This window comes from Palaemon carinicauda, chromosome 28 (assembly GCF_036898095.1).
Source record: "Palaemon carinicauda isolate YSFRI2023 chromosome 28, ASM3689809v2, whole genome shotgun sequence".
In the NCBI taxonomy this organism is placed as follows: Eukaryota; Metazoa; Arthropoda; class Malacostraca; order Decapoda; family Palaemonidae; genus Palaemon; species Palaemon carinicauda.
In genome coordinates this window covers 69,853,345-69,872,723 of record NC_090752.1, presented here as the reverse complement: position 1 = coordinate 69,872,723, position 19,379 = coordinate 69,853,345, and the positions used below count along the sequence as shown (strand labels likewise).

The following is a 19,379-nucleotide window of genomic DNA, read 5'->3' as shown; positions in this document are numbered from 1 at the left end:
AAGGTAAAAGTGTCTGGTTTAAGTTCCAGTATCATTACAATAGATGCTCACCAGAACGTCAGCCGGACAAGCCCAACCCCCACTGTGGTGCCCAACCACAGCAGTATCCGCCTCAATAAACAGCTTGAACTCACGACGGTCCCCGGGTGAGATTGATTTACTGCCAGGCGAATGCCAGGCGACACTACCTCTATACTAGCCAGGAGGCCAGCTCAATATTCAATATTCATTTGATCGCTAGAAAAAGGACATTATCTATTCTGTCTTGAAATTTCCATCGTACTCACTTCCTATGGGATCTAATTTTTTAAAGAAATTCTCCTGGTCTTTTGATTAAAAAGGAAAATTTGTATTCAATAAGTATACTTTTTTTAGTTCAAGTCATCCATTGAACCTTCTAATTGCTATTCAAGATTTCAAGCTTTTTATATTTAAAAGGGATTAGATGACCTTTAGCTTAACGAAATTGTATTCAGACACACCGTAAGGGATAAGAAACCGTTGAAATGAATAGATGAATGAAAATATGCTGATTAAATTTTTTTTTTTAATGTAAATGCACGTCTAATCCCATTAACAGAAAAGTCTACTTGAAAAAAATCCTAAAAATTATGATTATAAATGCTCAGATGACTGTAATCTTGTTAAGATTAATTTTAGAAAATATCATACATAGTACTGATCACATTTAATTAAACCATAATGTTAAGATTATATTCCATTCCCATTACTATTTTTGTCAAATATTTCCATACGGTCACGAAGAACAAGAAAAGACCATTAAATTATGAGCTTTCTAACAATACGATGTTTTAAGGTAATTGAAGAAAACTGTAGTCGCCGTAAAGATTCCGGCCGAAATAAGCACCACCCCCTGATGACGCCATAGCCAATCACGCTGCTAACATGGGAGACATTGGCTATGACGTCATCAGGGGTGGGGCTTATTTCGTCCGGAATCTTTGCGGTGACTATAGGTATACAGAAACACTGCTTGAATCTTAGCCTCTATCTCCAGGAATTTTATCAAGAAGTTATTTATTGATTTTAATAAACTACTTGTTCTCATTACCATGAATCTATTTTGCTTTCTAAGATTAATCTGGCGATAGGCTAGCTCTGTTCCTTGTCAGAGTATCTTATTTTGTATCGATTACATATATGTGTTTATGCTTGAATTGTCATCTTTTATATCTTTATTTCAGGTCCTCGAAGGAAAGCCCGCCTCTCGGTGAGTGTTTACTAAATAATCTGTGTTCATTTTGGATTTCCTTGGCTGTGTATAGAATTGTCTCCTGTGTACTCTATCAAATCTTTACTAGATTTCAACTTTATTTATTTTTACTTATGTTCTTTAATGAAATTTAAGCTTGTTTGACTTTTTTTTTTAATGCTGCTTATTAGTATTATACCTGTTGTACCATTCGGTTCATATCATAACAATCCAAATTGGATTATTTTTCTGTTTTGGTTAATTTTCTTCCAGGTTTGTCTTTTCATAACCATCAGGATAACTTATAAATGTCTCTAAATTAAAGTTGAATAATTTATTAGCGCTATTATGTTGGTAATACTGATTTGTTAGTTGTTAGTGGTTCGTTGTTTCATGACATATACTTTCATTAAAACCAATATATTTTCGAAAATTAAGGGACTTCGGTGGGCGGTGTGGGGAGGGCAAAACGTTGTCTAACTTTATATGTATGTATATATATATATATAAGTATATATATATATATATATATATATATATATATATATATATATATACTGTATATATCTATAATATATATATGAATATATACTGTATATATCTACAATATATATATATGAATATATATATATATATATATATATATATATATGAATTATATATATATGTATATAAATAAGTATGTATATATATGTCTCTATATAATTTATATATATATATATATATATATATATATATATATATATATATATATATATATATCCTGTAATGACTTTTTCGAAATTCACTATTTTATTAGCAATTTCAGTCTAACGTTACCGGAGCTTAACCCTACCAAACCTCACCATACCTATCTTTGCCAGAACTAAGATACCTCAACTTAATTAACAACCTAACGAATCTTGCCTTAGATAAGCTTTCATTGTATGCAAATTTAGTAATGTTGCTATTGTATGCAGTAAATGAGAGAGCGCTGTTATCGTCGGTAATTGAGGGATTTATTTTATTTCTATTCATTAAGAAACTATGGCTAATTGATTCTTGAAAAGTAAGTATCTCTCTTTATAATTTAAAGGAAATAGAGATTGAGCTCTTCCAAGATAGAGCTCTTTCCTATCTTGAAACTCAAAGAACACTATTATCAAAAGTTGTTCTTGATCGTCAGTTTACTAGTAAAACTTGATCACTTGATGAATATTACTTATTTAAAGTGGAGTACTGGTATTTGTTTTGATTAACTTCATGTCATTTATACATATGTATATATATATATATATATATATATATATATATATATATATATATATATATATATATATATATATACAATGTGTGTGTTTGTGTATATATATATATATATATATATATATATGTGTGTGTGTGTGTGTGTGTGTGTGTGTGTATGTATATATATGTGTATATATATATATATATATATATATATACACTGTATATTCATATAAGCCATATATACTCCTATCTGGATTCTCTCTACCTCGGGATCAGAAACCTAAGGGGAAATTAACTTAAAGAAAATAGCTTCTGGTCGGGCGGGGAATGGAACCCAGACTTAAGAAACTGAGGTTCCATTGACTTAGCACCTCAGGCATAAAGGGTACTCCAAGGGAATGTGTGTTGTCACCTATGTTGTTTATTCTCCTCATGGATTTTGTAATGCGTAGAACAGTCGATGATGGTAGGGAAGTATTGGACTGATTGGTAACAGGAAATTAGCTGACCTAGAGTATGCTGATGATGCTGTCTTTATTAGTAGAGCACCACAGGATTTACAATGCTTGCTTACCAGAATGCATGAAATATCACACGAGGTTGGGCTCAACATAAATAGAAGAAAGACAGAAATGATGAGAACGGAGTATTCAATGGAAGATGAAATTTCATTGGAAGGAGAAAGGATTAATGAGGCAGAATCATTCAAGGGTCTTTAGAATTAGAGTTTTGTGAAAGATTGAATACGCAAATCAGACAATGGCTAGGTTAAGTAAAATTTGCAAACCAAATCGTGTGAAATTACATGCAAAAATAAAACTATATATCAGTTTAGTGAGATTGGTGCTACTGTATGGACGTGAATCTTGGTATAGAAATGAAACAATCTCCAACAGATTTAGTAGATTTGAAAACAAAGCCCTCAGAGGGTTATTGGGAGTTAAATGGAAGGCCAGGATTAGTAATGAAACTATAAGAGAGATTACTCGAGTCTCATATGTGGATGAGTTCATGATGAAGGGTCGATGGAGATGGTTTGGGCATGTTCTTCGCACTCCCCAAGAGAGATTAGTTCACCAAACGTTTAACTGGGCTCCTCAAGGCACTAGAAGAGTTGGAAGACCCAGGCCTACATGGCTGAGAACAAGAATCGTGAAGTAGGAGATGATGAATGGAGAATTATTGAATTAAAAGGTCAAGATAGAGACGACTGGCGAAATCTAACCGAGGCCCTTTGCGTCAATAGGCGTAGGAGGAGATGAGGAGGATGATGAAGTTTGGAATGTGTTTCATCCTTTGTTTCCTCAAGATGAATAACTGTTCACCTAAAACAGTACTCCCAATTTCTTCCGAAAACAAACAGCAGTATTATTTAAAAACAAAGTTACGAGCATTAGTTGAAATGCGAGCATCAGTCATATTTATACTATCTTAACATCATAACGGCTTGGTTTTCCCCTGCGCTAAATGGCATACATGACCCTATTTCTTGATCTTGTGTCCAAATTAATTACACCCTTCTATTAGTATGATTAAGGAGACGGTCAAATATTTATTTCTTACTACTGTAGTGTACACGGCCCGACAAAAGTGACGTCTAAATATTTAGATAACCGCACACACACAGATACAACCCTTCCCACCCCTTCTCTCTTTCCTGGTTCGGCAATTTATGGGAGTGTGTGGTTTCTGAGTGTACCTCTAGCGGTACCCCCTCTCACCAGGATATGACTACTCTTTGTCCGAGGGACGGGGAAAGACCCAGTTGTCATACGTTCGGCAATGCCTCTCCGCGTGACAGGAAAGAAATATATTTATATATATATAGCCTGACACATGGTCTTTATCAAGTAGGGGAGGATTCTTGTGTGTTTTGGAGATAGGGTAAAAGTTACGATAATGCATAAAATTGGAAAAATAAAGAACATTCAACTTTCTGTTGTTAATAAGGAAAATGAGCACTTATTTTTCTAAAGGAGGTGGACGAGATAGCCGCTTTATCACTTAAGATAAAAATAAAAAACGATGGTTCAATCTTGGAAATATCTTGGTCATGAAGAACTTAATCCATGTACTCTTTCATGAAATAAATAATTGACTATGCAACTTACATGCAATTAACGCTGAAATGCTTGATTTTCGAATGTTCTCTGATATGATTTGCAATGATTGCAGAAAATCTCATCGTTTTCAACTTTGTTTATTGGTTCTGTTTATTTTAGAGGAACATTGTTAATTTTGTCGAGTTTTAATGAAAAGTGGATAGATATAATTGCGTATCACTATGATCAGCAAAGCTGTAGCCTACTAGTGAGGGCCACCCTTACTAGGTTAATGTGCTGTGAGCGATCAGATTAAAATCCTTCACTATCTCCAATCTGCAAGGTCAACGTGGTGATGAGAATGACCAAGCCTTAAATATGACTAAGAACATGTCTGAGGCCTTTGTCCTGCAGTGGACTTGAAATCGCTAGATTTTTTGTTGTATATGTATATATTCATATTTGTGTATGTATGCATGTATGTTTTATATATATAAATATATATATATATATATATATATATATATATATATATATATATATATATATATATATATATATATATATATATATATATATATATATATATATATATTTATATATATATTTATATATATATATATATATATATATATATATATATATATATATATATATATATATATATATATATATATATATATATATATATATATATTTATAATGAGAGAGAGAGAGAGAGAGAGAGAGAGAGAGAGAGAGAGAGAGAGAGAGAGAGAGAGAGAGAGAGAGAGAGAACTGTCCATTATATGCCCATAAAGAACTTCAAGAGCATTTGCGTTCCATGCATCAGGCAAACGAAACCTTCTCGCATTCAATCGAAGGGTGAATATTCCAAGATTTTCATTTTTTTTTTTTCTTCTCTCTCTCTCCTCTCCAAATCTCCCCGAGGACAGGACAGAATTACTTGTTGCCGCCCGGGGAGGTTTTCTGTGGTGCTGGTTTTGAGGTTATGAATTTACTGACTCAGATGATACACTGGACTGACTCATACTAAGAAGCGCTTCTGGATGACGCGGCATCTCTTGACGTCCACCGGAGGAATTTTGCGTCGTCTTCCCTTGGTGGGCGGGTCCCTGGGTGGGCGCTGTAATGGCCTTTGCGTACGGGCGTGTTATTCTGCCCTTTTTAGATTTAGGTAAAGAATAATTTGGATTGTAATCATTATAAGCATTGTTTATAATGGGATGAAATTACTCATTAATTCCACATATTGTAAGTTATTGGAAAAGGCTAGTGTACGCGACCCGTCAAAAGTGTCGGCTAAGTATTCAGACACATAAACACGCCCACATCGATTCAATCCTTCCCACTCGCACCTCCTTTTCTAGTTACAACCCCTCTCACCAGGGTAAGACTACTTTTTCCCCCCTTACCCAAAGGATATATATATATATATATATATATATATATATATATATATATATATATATATACACACATATACATATACATATAAACACAGTATATAGTCAGACACTAGCTCATTATATAGAGGAGATTATCGGAGCTATCTAAAACTTTTTAATTCGCTTTGAATTTGTTCAATAAACAGAAATATTATTATCATTATTGTTATTGTCTATGTAATGGTAGTAGCTAGATGAAGTTCATGATACCCACACCCTATTGATATATTGTCTTGTCAATCATCTTTCTCCTCATTAACACTATAGGATCTGCTAAAGGATGCACATAAAGTTGACAAATCTGGATGACAGATTTTTAATTTCCACTCTAAATACTAGTTTTTATCTCCCTTTCGACGTGTTTTTGATATAGGTTTTTAAATATACATTTTGGATCAGCTGGTAAGTGACTGGTCCGGAATTTAATTTATCTTTCGTTTGTTTGTTTCTTCTAATTGTATTTTAAATTTTTTCTTATGGGCCTCATTATCTATAGAAGGTTTGGCTGTTTTTCTATGGTTTTTATTCTTGTTGCATAAGCAGTTTTTCTATGAAAATAATTTCTCCTATATAGTAGAGAGCAAGTGTCTGGATATATATATATATATATATATATATATATATATATATATATATATATATATGTATAAATACATATATATATATATATATACATATATATGTATACATATTTATGTATGTATATATATATATATATATATATATATATATATATATATATCTTCCTACGCCTATTGACGCAAAGGGCCTCTGTTAATCATATATATATATATATATATATATATATATATGTATGTATATATATGTGTGTGTATGTATAAATATATTAGATACTATATATATATATATATATATATATATATATATATATATATATATATATATTTGTTTGAGGTAACGCAAAGCTCTCCCCGTCCCTCGGGTAGGGGGAGAGGTAGTAGTCATACCCTGGTGAAGGGGATCGCGTGTGTGTTCATAACAATCGATATATTGAACTGTCATTTTTGACTGATCGCGCATACTAGTAATAATGATAGTTAAAGACAAATGTGGATTATATTTTTGTAATACTACTACTAGAGCCTCCTGGCTAGTGCAGTGGTAACGTGTTCGCCTAGCATTCGTATGACAGCAGGTCGATCCCAGCCGGGGACTATGATTTTAAGCTGTTTATTGGGGATGCCATTGCTGTGGTTGTATACCACAGTGCGGGGTGGGCTTTCCCTGCTGATGTTCTGTGGAGCATCTATTCTGATGATACTTTAACTGAAAGCAGACAACTTTACCACTACTCTGGATAATGATGATAATGTGAAATTCACTTTTCCCAGTTCCCTGCTTGAGGCCCAAACCTTCCTTTCTTTGAAGAGGCCTTTCTATTACATCCTTTGCGATTATAGGCCTTTTTATGTATGACCCCTAATAGTTTTTTCTCAATTCGGTCTGTACACAAGTGTAGTCCTTTGCCTGTCACTCATGTCTTTATAAATGGCCGTTAAAAGAATCATATATATATATATAATATATATATATATATATATATATATGTGTGTGTGTATATATATATATATATATATATATATATATATATATATATATATATATATATATGTGTGTGTGTGTGTGTGTTTATCACACATACACACACACAAACTTGACTGCGTATTGTAAGGCATGCGTATGTACAGGTGGATTGTTGAGAGATAAAGAAAAAACAGGCTGAAACAAGAGGAAAAGTTTGATGTTTTTATGGAGAGAACAGTCGTCGAACTTGGAAGTTTATAAAATATATTATCTTCCCGATTCAGATTATGAATTCAATCTCCCTATTTTCACATTTTTTGCGATACGTTCTAGCAATTCAATGTAATTAAAATAAAATTCAGTTTGCTCTATTTTGTCGGTTCTTAGAGCGGAATAAAGTAATGTGTAAAAGAAGTGTGTCTGCGACTTTTACCGTTGATTTGTTTGAAAAAAAAAAAAAAACTATGTGATTTAGGGAAGATGAGGAAATGATATTTTGATGTATAATTTTAGTCCTACATCCCTCAGTGACAGGAAATTATATTTTGATGTACAATTATAGCCCCACACATCCCCCACCCCCTTTACCATGCGCTCCACCACTAACTGGTTTTGTCTTATCTGACAACTGATTTTTATGGTCATCCCAAAATACTTGAAGAACATATTTCTTTGTGTTTATTTCTATTTGTTCACTTAATTTCGTTTTCCACTATTGAAAACGTCCCTGCCTGGCGGTATGCTAGATTGGGGTTCGAGACCCGCTCTTGCTTGCTAGTTTCTTGTAGTATGTGCAATCTCACCATCCTTGTGAGCTAAGGATTGGTGGTTTGGGGAGTTTATAGGTCTTCGTGGTGAGTCATCAGCAGCTATGGCCTTGCCCTCCCTGGTCCTAGCATGGCCGCTGATCATCTGTCTATAGTCAGTCTCCAGGTCATTGTCCAACTAGGGCACTATCACTGTCCCTTGCTTCTGCCATTTATGAGCGACTTTAAAACGGGATAAATTGTGAGGACATTTTCGATGTCATTAACTGTATCTTGCAGTATAAGACCCCATGTTATATCTTAAGATATCCTTTGATAATTAATTAATACTTTTATTCATTTATTCTCTCTTTCATTCAGTTATTTTCTCAATCCACTGCTTTGCCTTGGAAAATTCCCTATTTCATGCTGTTGTTCTTTTAATATGTAGAGTAGTGATTTATAATGCTTTGAGAATGTACTGTCACGAAACGCAAGAGTTGCAAATTGGTAAAACGGCTTCACTTCTCTGAATTCAAAACTTCAATTAAAAATGTCTTTAGTGAGTATTTGAAAGAATAATTTCCCTCATTTGTAGCCTACACACAGCGTTGGTCAAGGAGTTATTTAGGTTTCACCCGCCACCAATAACCCCCCCTCTCTCTCTCTCTCTCTCTCTCTCTCTCTCTCTCTCTCTCTCTCTCTCTCTCTCTCTCTCTCTCTCATAAGACAAAGTATTATTTTGTGATACAACCTCCTCCTCTCGGAATTCCAACGTAAGTTGAATCCTTAATTGATAACAGCTCACTACGTATCTCCCTTTCTGTCAAGCAAAGGGGAAATGTCTATTGCCATATTGATGATGAAAAAACCTGAGCAGGTTTTTTGAAATGACATGCGATTGCCATTGCAAGGTTGAATCTATGTAGCGTGCAACGATCCTTTTTAAATTATACCTTCCTGCATAAGCTATCAAAGGGTGTATTGTTTGCCGTCTTGCTAAGATATTTATGAATAAAACGAGTGGAATTAGTAATCGGATAAGTTGACCGTTTTGTCACTTTTTGGGGGTTGGGGTCGGGTAGGGTTATTGATGATATGCAATCTGTATGGTTTTACTTAATGCTTTCAAATTAGGAAATAGTTTTTCTTCCTTCCGGGTGATCTGCTAGACTGGGTTTCGAGACTAGCTCAACCTCGATATTTTCTCGTTGTGTATGCAACATCACCATTCTTGTATGTTAGGAAAGGTGGTTTAGGAGTGCCTATAGGTCTACCTACTGAGTCACCAGCAGCTATTACCCGGCACTCCTTAATCTTAATTTGCGTGGAAAGCATCCTAGGTGCTGATCGTATGTATATATGGTTACTTTCTAAGGCATTATCCTGTTAGAGTATTGTCACTGTCCCTTGCCTCTGCCATTCATGACCGACCTTTAAACCTTTAAAATCATTCGAAGGTAGATTATGATAATAAAACAAAGTAGATTTGTTCTCAGAAGGGTTGAAGTTTTATAATTTGAGTTTTTTATATGCCAAATATCGATTTAATATCAGATGGTATGAAGAATAGTTTTGATTATTGTTTGTTTGTCGTTTTCTATACAAAATTGCGATCTCGTTTGATATTTATTTCATGTAAAGTCTGAAATTCGATGGGGAATGGTGTTATTAAAGTTACAAAATGTCGTTATAAAGGAATCCTATACAGATTAGTATTAGCATAAATCAAATAGAATGATATGATAGTTTTAGTATTTATCTTTACATTTTATGTAAATAAGAGTTACTATCTTAGGAGGATTAATGATTTGGGCTTGAATTTTCTTAATCAATCAGTTCGAATGAACTTCTCTCCACCTCTCACAGCAAAGAGGAGGAGGAAGTACTCGTGTGTGTGTGTGTGTGTGTATATATATATACATATATATATATATATATATATATATATATATATATATATATATATATGTATATATATATATATATATATATATATTTATATATATATTTATATAGATAGATCGATAGATGTGTATATATGCGCATATACACACAAACGCACATAAGGCACTAGAAAAGTTGGGGGATTCAGGCCTACATGGCTAAGGACTAGGAAGCGTGGAGTTGGAGATGATGAATGGAGAAGTATTGATTTAAAAGCTCAAGATAGAGACGACTGGGGAAATCTAACTAGTTTTAAGGAATTTGATATGTGAATACCGCGAAAATAAGTTTCGTATTTTCTAGTTTGAATTATTATTATTATTATTATTATTATTATTATTATTATTATTATTATTATTATTATTATTATTACAAACTAGGCTATAATCCTAGTTGGAAAAGGAAGATGCTATAAGCCCAAGGGCTCGAACAGGGTAAATAGCCCCCCGCGAGGAAAGGAAACAAGGAAATAAATAAACTGCAATAAAATATTTCATGAATAGTAATACCATTAAATTACATGAAATTATCTTCTTGGGTTGATGGCCCTCCAACTCACAGCAAATAGCAAGTGGGATAAAAGTATACACGCCTCAGAAAAAAAGATAAACTTGCACCTGGTAATCTAAATGTTGCATGTTGTGCAGTGATGGACACACACGATAAGGAGGATCCCTCAGAGTGTGCTAGTTTGTATCATGCAGTGAAGGTCCGAAGATTAATTTTAGCTCTGGGATGACAGAAGGAAAACTATTTATTTTACGGTGAAGTTTTGAGTGGAAGAAGGAAATGATAAATTGCAGCCTTGGAATGTAAGTATTAAATGAGGAATTATAGATGTTGACTGAAAGAAGGGAACGATTGGTTTAAGCTCATGAATGAAAGGTTGAAATTTTAGTCCTGGAATGAAAAAAATATAAAAGGTTTATTTAGTTCTAAAATATCAGACGTAAACTATGTTTTATTTGTTGGATAAACAATAGAATTTTAAATCTGGGATAAAAGAATAAACGTTTTATTTAGTTCTAATATAAGAAGTAGCCTATTTTTTTTATTAAGCTTGGACTAAAAAAACGGTTTATTTAATTCTAATATGAGAAGTAAACTTTTTTTTTTATTTGTTGAATAATCAATAGAATATTAAGCCTGGAATGAAAAGAGAATAAACGGTGTATTTAGTTCTAACCCATAAGAAGTATACAATTTATTTTATTTGCTTGATAAAGGTTAAGTTCAATTCCAGCCCTGAGGTGAAAGAATAAAACTGATTATCTTAAATCTTTGAACAAAAGAGTGAAATGATTGATTTTATAGTAGAGAAGATGAAGGAAAAGCTGCAGGTAATTTTTCTTATTGATCAAAAAGAAAAAAGTAAATTCATTTTTGTCACTGTGAAGTTTCCTGTATATTTTTCCATGATGTTTCATTACGATTAATCTTTGCAGAGGTCAATGACTTTGCCTAGTTCCTCCTAGTCAAGTATTCCCTTCCTGGTCATCTCCTCTCGTGTTTGATCTTTGGAACTCTATGATTATTTGTTTGCTGACTTTTATGACCTCTCATCCTTCAATGACTTTTATGACCTCTCATCCTTCAATGACTTTTATGACCAATCATTTTTTAATGATTTTTATGACCTCTCATCTTTCAGGGAATTTTATGACCGGTCATCCTTCAATGATTTCCATGACCTTCCATAAATGACTTTTATGATCTCATCCTTCAATGACTTATGACCTTTCATCATTCAGTGACTCATGACTTTATCCCTTCATCCTTCAATGACTCATGACTTTATCCCTTCATCCTTCAATGACTCATACTTTATCACCTTTGATCCTTCAATGACTCAAGGCTTTATATTCTTTCATCCTTCAGTGACTCATATTTTATGACCTTTGATCCTTCAATGATTCAAGGCTTTATATCCATTCATCCTTCAATGACTCATACTTTATGAACTTTGGTCCTTCTATGACTCACGACTTCATGACCCTTCATTCTTTCATAACTTTATGACCTGTGATCCTTCAATGGCTCATGACCTCCCCTATTTCTGTGTCTTTAATGGCCTCCCTCTCTTCAATGACTTTGATGACCTCGTTGGTAGTTGGTAGTGCTGCCATAGTTGTATGGAGGATATTTAATGACTAGTGTACGCTGTCCGTCAAAAAAGATGGCTAAATATTCCGATGGATATGCCTACCACACAACCCCTCTCACTAGGGTAGGACTACTTCCTTTCCTCCCTATCCGAGTGCTGGCATGACCGGATATATATACATACAGTATATATATATATATATATATATATACTATATATATATATATATATATATATATATATATATATATATATATATATATATATATATATATATATATATATATACATACATTTATATATATATAGATAGATGGCTAGACACTTTCTCTTCATTATATTAGATACATTTTATTTTACTTTCTCTTTGTTTGAGATATTTACATCACTTTTTTATTTCTATTTTATTACACTTGGAATCGTACTTGCTAACTTTATCATATTCGAGCTTTCTATATTTTTAAATTGAAGCCTTTGATTGAAATATTTTAGAAGTACTGTTTGTCTATTTTAGATATTTTATTTATTTCTAGATACGTTATCTATAGTCTAGCTCACAATTCCTTAGCTGACGAACTAGTTTTTTTTCCAAGTACATCTTCTGAAAGTAATGGGTTAAAGGAATGTTTACCTCCTCCTCCTTCTCCTCCTCCTCCTCCTAGAAGGTTCTCTCTAGTGGCTCCATAATGACTAGTTCGTTATAATGACTTTTCTGTAACTAGTCAGTTACATAATAAGCGATGTCTACCCAAAGATAAAGTCCTTGGGGCCTCCTCCTCCTCCTCTTCCTCCTCCTCCTCCTCCTCTACTGGTCTATAACAATCGGTGCTTAATAATAAGTGCCTTGTGATTCCTATTGATGGATAAGTGCAGATGATGGAAGAAGGTTAATAATTATAGTGAGATGAGGGAGACGGGAGAGTCGCGTGGTAATCCCTGTCATTTTTATAATGCATTGCAGGGCTACTGTATCTCTCTCTCTCTCTCTCTCTCTCTCTCTCTCTCTCTCTCTCTCATTTTATTTACTGTATTTGGATTATATATATAATATAATACATATATATATGTATTTATATTTATATATAAATATATACACATACATACATACAGGTATGTAAATATCACCCACGAATGGCATTTAATACCGAATTCTATCTAGGGAATATATATCCACTTGGAATTCATTTTATGGTAACAGCTTCGGCCGGGTGGAGATTCGAACCCCCACCTGTTCGGCTGGAAACCATGCCTGCAGAGACCATACCGACTGAGCTATCTAAATGAATTCCTAGTGGATGTATATTCCCAAGATAGAATTCGGTATTAAATGCCATTCATGGGTGATATTTACATTAATTGAAATCACGTGTGCTTGTGATATATGTTCACATACAGATATGTATCTCTCTCTATAGATATGTAGTATATACTGTATGTATACCTTAACGTGGTAAAATGGTTTGTGTATCACTATGATCAGTAAAGCTGTACTGGTTGGTCCACCCATACCAGGTTAGTTTGTTGTTAGCGTTCAAACTGAAGTCTCCCACCATCACCAATCCGGAGGAGCCAGCGTGGTTATGAAAACAGTCAAACCCCAACATCACTAAGGACATGTCTGAGGCCGTTGTCTTGCAGTGGACTAGACATGGCTTCATTTGTTGTTTTTGCTATACATAAATAATTTACATTTACAAACTTACTAATATGGTGGAAATGGTATGATTTCAAGTCTTGAGAACAGATTCCTGAATTCGGCAGGAATAAGTTCAGTGGACTTGAGCTTACATCTCATTTGATACCAAGGTTGGTAAGGTTCCCTCCTGGCATTTGTTTCGACTCAGAGGCATAGGTTCGAATTCTTGCCCAGCCAGAAGCATTTCTCATAAATGAATTTCCAGTGGATATAATTTACATTCCTAAAGGTAGAATTTGGTATTAAAATTCCATTTTGGATGATATTTACATTGATTAAAATCATGAGTGTTAGTAATATGTGTGTATGTATATATATATATATATATATATATATTATATATATATTATATATATATTATATATATATATTATATATATTTACATACATACATACCTACAATATATATATACCTACCATGTTTTATTGTCTCAGAAAGGGAAGCCAATTCTTCTATTTACATCATGCTGGTTCATAAAAAGAGGTCCGTGAAAATCATATAAGAAAATAACTGGGAATCGAGAATGTTAACTTCATTGTATTGCTGTCTGTTGTGTATGCAGAACATAATGGCTAGTCGCTTGTTAATAATATTTTCATTATTACGACATATCTGTAATTACAATATTGATGTCATTCTATAGCTGCATTTTTTTTTTACTGTCTTAAAATTTGCCTCAAGTTAAATTGAAAAGTAGATATAATTGAAATTTCAAATTTCTATAAGTTGTGGTGGTCTGGAGGTACCGTCCTTTCCTGGTGATTGCCGGACTGGGGTTCGAGTCCCGCTCAGACTCGTTTGTTCCTTTGGTCGCAGCAACCTCACCGTACGTGTGAGCTAAGGATAGGGAGTTTGAGGGAGCCTATAGGTCTATCTGCTGAGTCATCAGTATCCATTGCATGGCTCTCCTTGATCCTAGCTTGGGTTTAGAGGGGGCTTGGGCGCTGATCATATGTAATATGGTCAATCTAGGGCAGTGTCCTGCTTGATAGGGCAATGTCACTGTCTCTTGCCTCTGCCATTCATGAGCGGCCTTTAAAAGCCACTCGCGGAATTATATCTCCCCTTTTGACAATCAGGTTTAAAAAAATGTGTCCAGGAAAATGAAAGGAGGATAGGCACTTAAAGAAGAAAGGAAATAAAGGAACATGAATAGATAGTAGGAGTAAAAAAAGCATAATGTTTTAAAAGGAAGAGGAGGAGGAAGTAATATTGATGTAGAATGAATAAAAGGAGTCTTAAACGGTGGAAGGTGGTGGGATATATAGTAAATGAATAAATGTAAGATTTAATGAAAGGGAAAATTACATTTGTGATAAAACAAATAAGACACTTGAAAGACATTTGGGGCAAAATAGGCCATTATTATTATTATTATTATTATTATTATTATTATTATTATTATTACATGCTGAGCTTATTATTATTATTATTATTATTATTATTATTATTATTATTATTATTATTATTATTACATGCTGAGCTACAACGCTAGTTGAAAAAACAGGATGCTATAAGCCCAAGAGCTCCAACAGGGAAAATAGTCCAATGATGAATGGAAATAAGGAAAAACTACATGAGAAATTTAAGAATAATAATAACATTAAAATAAGTCTCTCATATATTAACTATAAAAACTTGTAAGTAACAAGAGGATAAAAATTTCACAATAATAAGAGGAAGAGAAACAAGATAGAATAGTGTGCCCGGGTGTACCCTAAAGTAAGAGATCTCTAACCAAAGACAGTTGAAGACCATGGTACCGAGGCTATGGCACTACCCAAGACTAGAGAACAAAGGTTTGATTTTGGAGTACCCTTACCAAGAGGAAAGTAGCCATTGAACAATTACAGTGCAGTAGTTAACCTCTTGAGAGAGGAAGAATTGTTTGGTAATTTCAGTGTTGTCAAGTGTATGAGGAAACAGGAGAATGTGTAAGAAATAGGCCAGACTATTCTTTGTATGCGTCAGCAAGGATTAAATGAGCCGTAACCAGAGAGAGGGATCCAATGTAGTATTATCAGGCCAGTCAAATGACCCAATAACTCTCTAGCGGTAGTATCTCAAAGGGTGGTTTCTGCATTGGTCAACCTTCTACCTAGAAAAAGAAAAGTGAGATGGGTGGCAATGTCAAGAAGCAGAATAACGAGAGAAGGCGAAATTATATAATATAGTTCGTGTTAAATGAGTAGAAAAAGAAAAAAAAAATGCGTAAAGGTGACGAGGGTTGTGCTAGAAATCTTTGGCGAGTGGCTAGAGGGGGAAAGGGGGAGGGGTTGGGAGGGTGTTTTTTCTTCAAGTTAGGGGGGAGGAGGAGGAGGAGGGGGGTTGCGAGTCGTGATCGTCTTATTTGTCGAAGGTGTTTATAAACGTCCCTCACCCGATCCCAATGGCCAACGTAATTGGACATCATTACAAGGACAATTACAGGTTCATGGCTTGATTTACCGACATCACTCACTGTGCGATAAAAGAATTGGAAGAATTGAAAGAATTTAGCCGAGGGGATTTTATTTCTTCTGCTGAGACATGGGACTTTTCTGTTATGCTTTGGAATTTTTTTTTTTTTTTTTTTTTTTTTATGTAGTGGTTTACAGCCTCGTCATTCTTGCATTGGAAGGTGGAAGGGAAATGATGGCGATTGTTAACTGTTTATAGATTTATCTCTCTCTCTCTCTCTCTCTCTCTCTCTCTCTCTCTCTCTTTCTCTCTCTCTCTCTCTCTCTCATTTTATATACTGTATATATATATATATGTGTGTGTGTGTATATATATATATATATATATATATGTAGAGAGAGAGAGAGAGAGAGAGAGAGAGAGAGAGAGAGAGAGAGAGATTTTTTGTCACGCTAAACAACAACCACTCGGAAAACAAGTCTCCCACAAATTGCTGAAACTAGCGTTTTGTAGGTAGTTTCTATCAGCAAATTTTCCTGAAATGTCCTGACATTATTACAAAGGATGATCTATATCAAGTATATTCAAAAGCTACATCACACAAAGCATTAACAAAAGCAACACGCATATATAAGTATATACATATTTACGTACATATATATATATATATATATATATATTATATATATATACATATTATATATATATATATATATATGTGTGTGTGTGTGTGTGTGTACACAGTGTATGAGCATACATACAATGTTTTATATCTATATATATATATATATATATATTATATATATATATATAATATATATATAACATTGCATGTTTACTCATATACTGTGTACACACACACGTGTGTGTATATATATATATATATATATAAAACATTGCATGTATGTTCAAATACTGTGTACACACACACACACACACACACACATATATATATATATATATATAGATATATATATAAATGTGTATGTATATTTATGTGTGTACTTATATATGTATATATTCATATGTGTGTGTTGCTTTTGTTAATGCTTTGTGTAAAGTAGTCGAGGTAGATTAATAGTGCCAAAAAATATGCCAGGTAAACTAAGAAAGGCGCACAGGACATTAATCCACTACGCACCAGTATCGATAATGCAGCGACTATTTAATGTGCTGCCAGCTCATCTAAGAAACATATGAGGAGTGAGCGTAAACGTGTTTAACAATAAGCTCGATAAATACCTAAGATGCATCCCAGACCATCCAAGACTGGAAGATGCAAATTACACCGGAAGATGCACAAGCAACTCTCTGGTGGATATACGAGGTGCCTCACACTGAGGGCCCTGGGGGAACCCAAACAAAAAATAAGGTAAGGTAAGGTATAAGGTTGATATGGATCATCCTTTGTGATAATGTAAGGACATTTCAGGAAAATTTTCTGATAGAAACTACAAGACAGCTTGACTTTGTTGATAGGTGGATTAAAGACATGTTATTCTAGTTTAGCAGTAATTCCTTAGCCCCAACAAGCAACTCATCTGAGCGTTTCGGAACGTTTTCTGGCATCATTTATCTCCCATACATTGTATTAAGTAGCCAATATTAAGGTCATTTTGGGAGACATTATTATTATTATTATTGCTATTTTTTATATTTTTATTTGGATATTAGACACTTTTTCAGGCAATTTTTGTTTATAAATAGTGGCTGCCTCAGTTGCATTTATCTTTTATAGTCTTCTCAATGGCTCTTATTATCTTCTTTTTAGAATTTCTGCATATAGCCAGTAATTAGGCAAAAGTCATCCTTCATTGTGGTTAGTCAAATGCAGGCGTAATTGGCGAATCAAGGCTTTAATGTAAAGTTTACAAGTCGGGTGAAAGAATACAGCAAATAAGCTACGCGTTTCGAGAGTGTCTTCTCCCTTCCTCAAGCTGGAGTAGAGTGGTGGAAAGGATGTTAGCTACTTCTTAAATATGGCAATTCTGGCTCAGGCGGAGAGGCAGCAGATTTACACTGACTGCCTCAGGCATCTTGGGCGGAGTGAATAGGGACGTGGATAGGGTGGTGAATTCTCGTTGGCTAAACCGCTCGCTGGGACCGGCTGTTGTTCAGTCAGACTGCCTTCCTGCCTACTCGTGGGTGTTGAGGCACCATTTTGGCCCCTTGACAGCTGGGCTGTGATTGGTGGGAGTGTTCTCCGAGAGGGTATCCAGAGTAGCCATGCTGTCATTTCGCTGTCTTGGTTGTAGTTGTCTCGATCGGTAGATTTGTCTTGGTTGGAGATGTCATGGTTGCTAGGGTTACTCCTCAGTATGTAGTTCTAGCGACAGGAGGGAAGAAGGAACATTTCTTGGTTATCTGGGTAGTATTAAGGGCCGATTTACTCGCTATATGAGGAGAGCTTCAAGTATTCAAAGTCTCATGCAATCTCGAGTGGGGCCGATGATCTTGATGTCTTATTTCCTTACATATAATGTAGTTATTGTGGACGTGAATGGCGCCTTTTTGAACATGACAGGACAGTCTCTTAGATAAACACATGGTATTATTCCTATATACCGTGCAGAGCATCCTGGAACATGGACAAATGTCATATCTCCTTGGAGTTATAACATGATGCCCCGAAAATGGGAGACTTTTCTTTGTCGTCTCCGTATTGGTCACACTCTGTTGACACACGAGTTTCTGCTGAAGGTCCAACACCAATCGTATTGTGACGACTGTTTAGTACCTCTAACAGTGAGGCATTTGTTGACCGAATGCCCCAATTATAATAACTTAAGAAATAGATATTTGTTTGAGGCTCGAGGTGAGGGTGGCAGGTTCATCCTTGCCAAGATTCTTGGACATGATGTGTCCTACTATGCAAGTGGCAATTTTAGATTTATTTCAGAAGCAGGTCTTCTGAAACTATCTAACTTTTATAATGACATTCAACTTTTAAGGTTTTAATTGAATATTCTTTAATTTTTTGTATATATAAACTAAATGATATCGGTGT

At 34.4% G+C, this 19,379-nt stretch overlaps 1 long non-coding RNA gene across 2 annotated transcripts in view; it reads left to right on the top strand.

The window, feature by feature from the left end:
- The window catches only part of LOC137622086 (uncharacterized), a 276,733-nt gene that overhangs the window by 118,184 nt on the left and 139,170 nt on the right, over positions 1-19,379 (top strand). For both annotated transcript variants that reach the window (XR_011040353.1, XR_011040352.1), the window contains one exon: positions 1,206-1,231. This is a non-coding gene — a long non-coding RNA (uncharacterized lncRNA). The remainder of the gene's footprint in view (positions 1-1,205; positions 1,232-19,379) is intronic.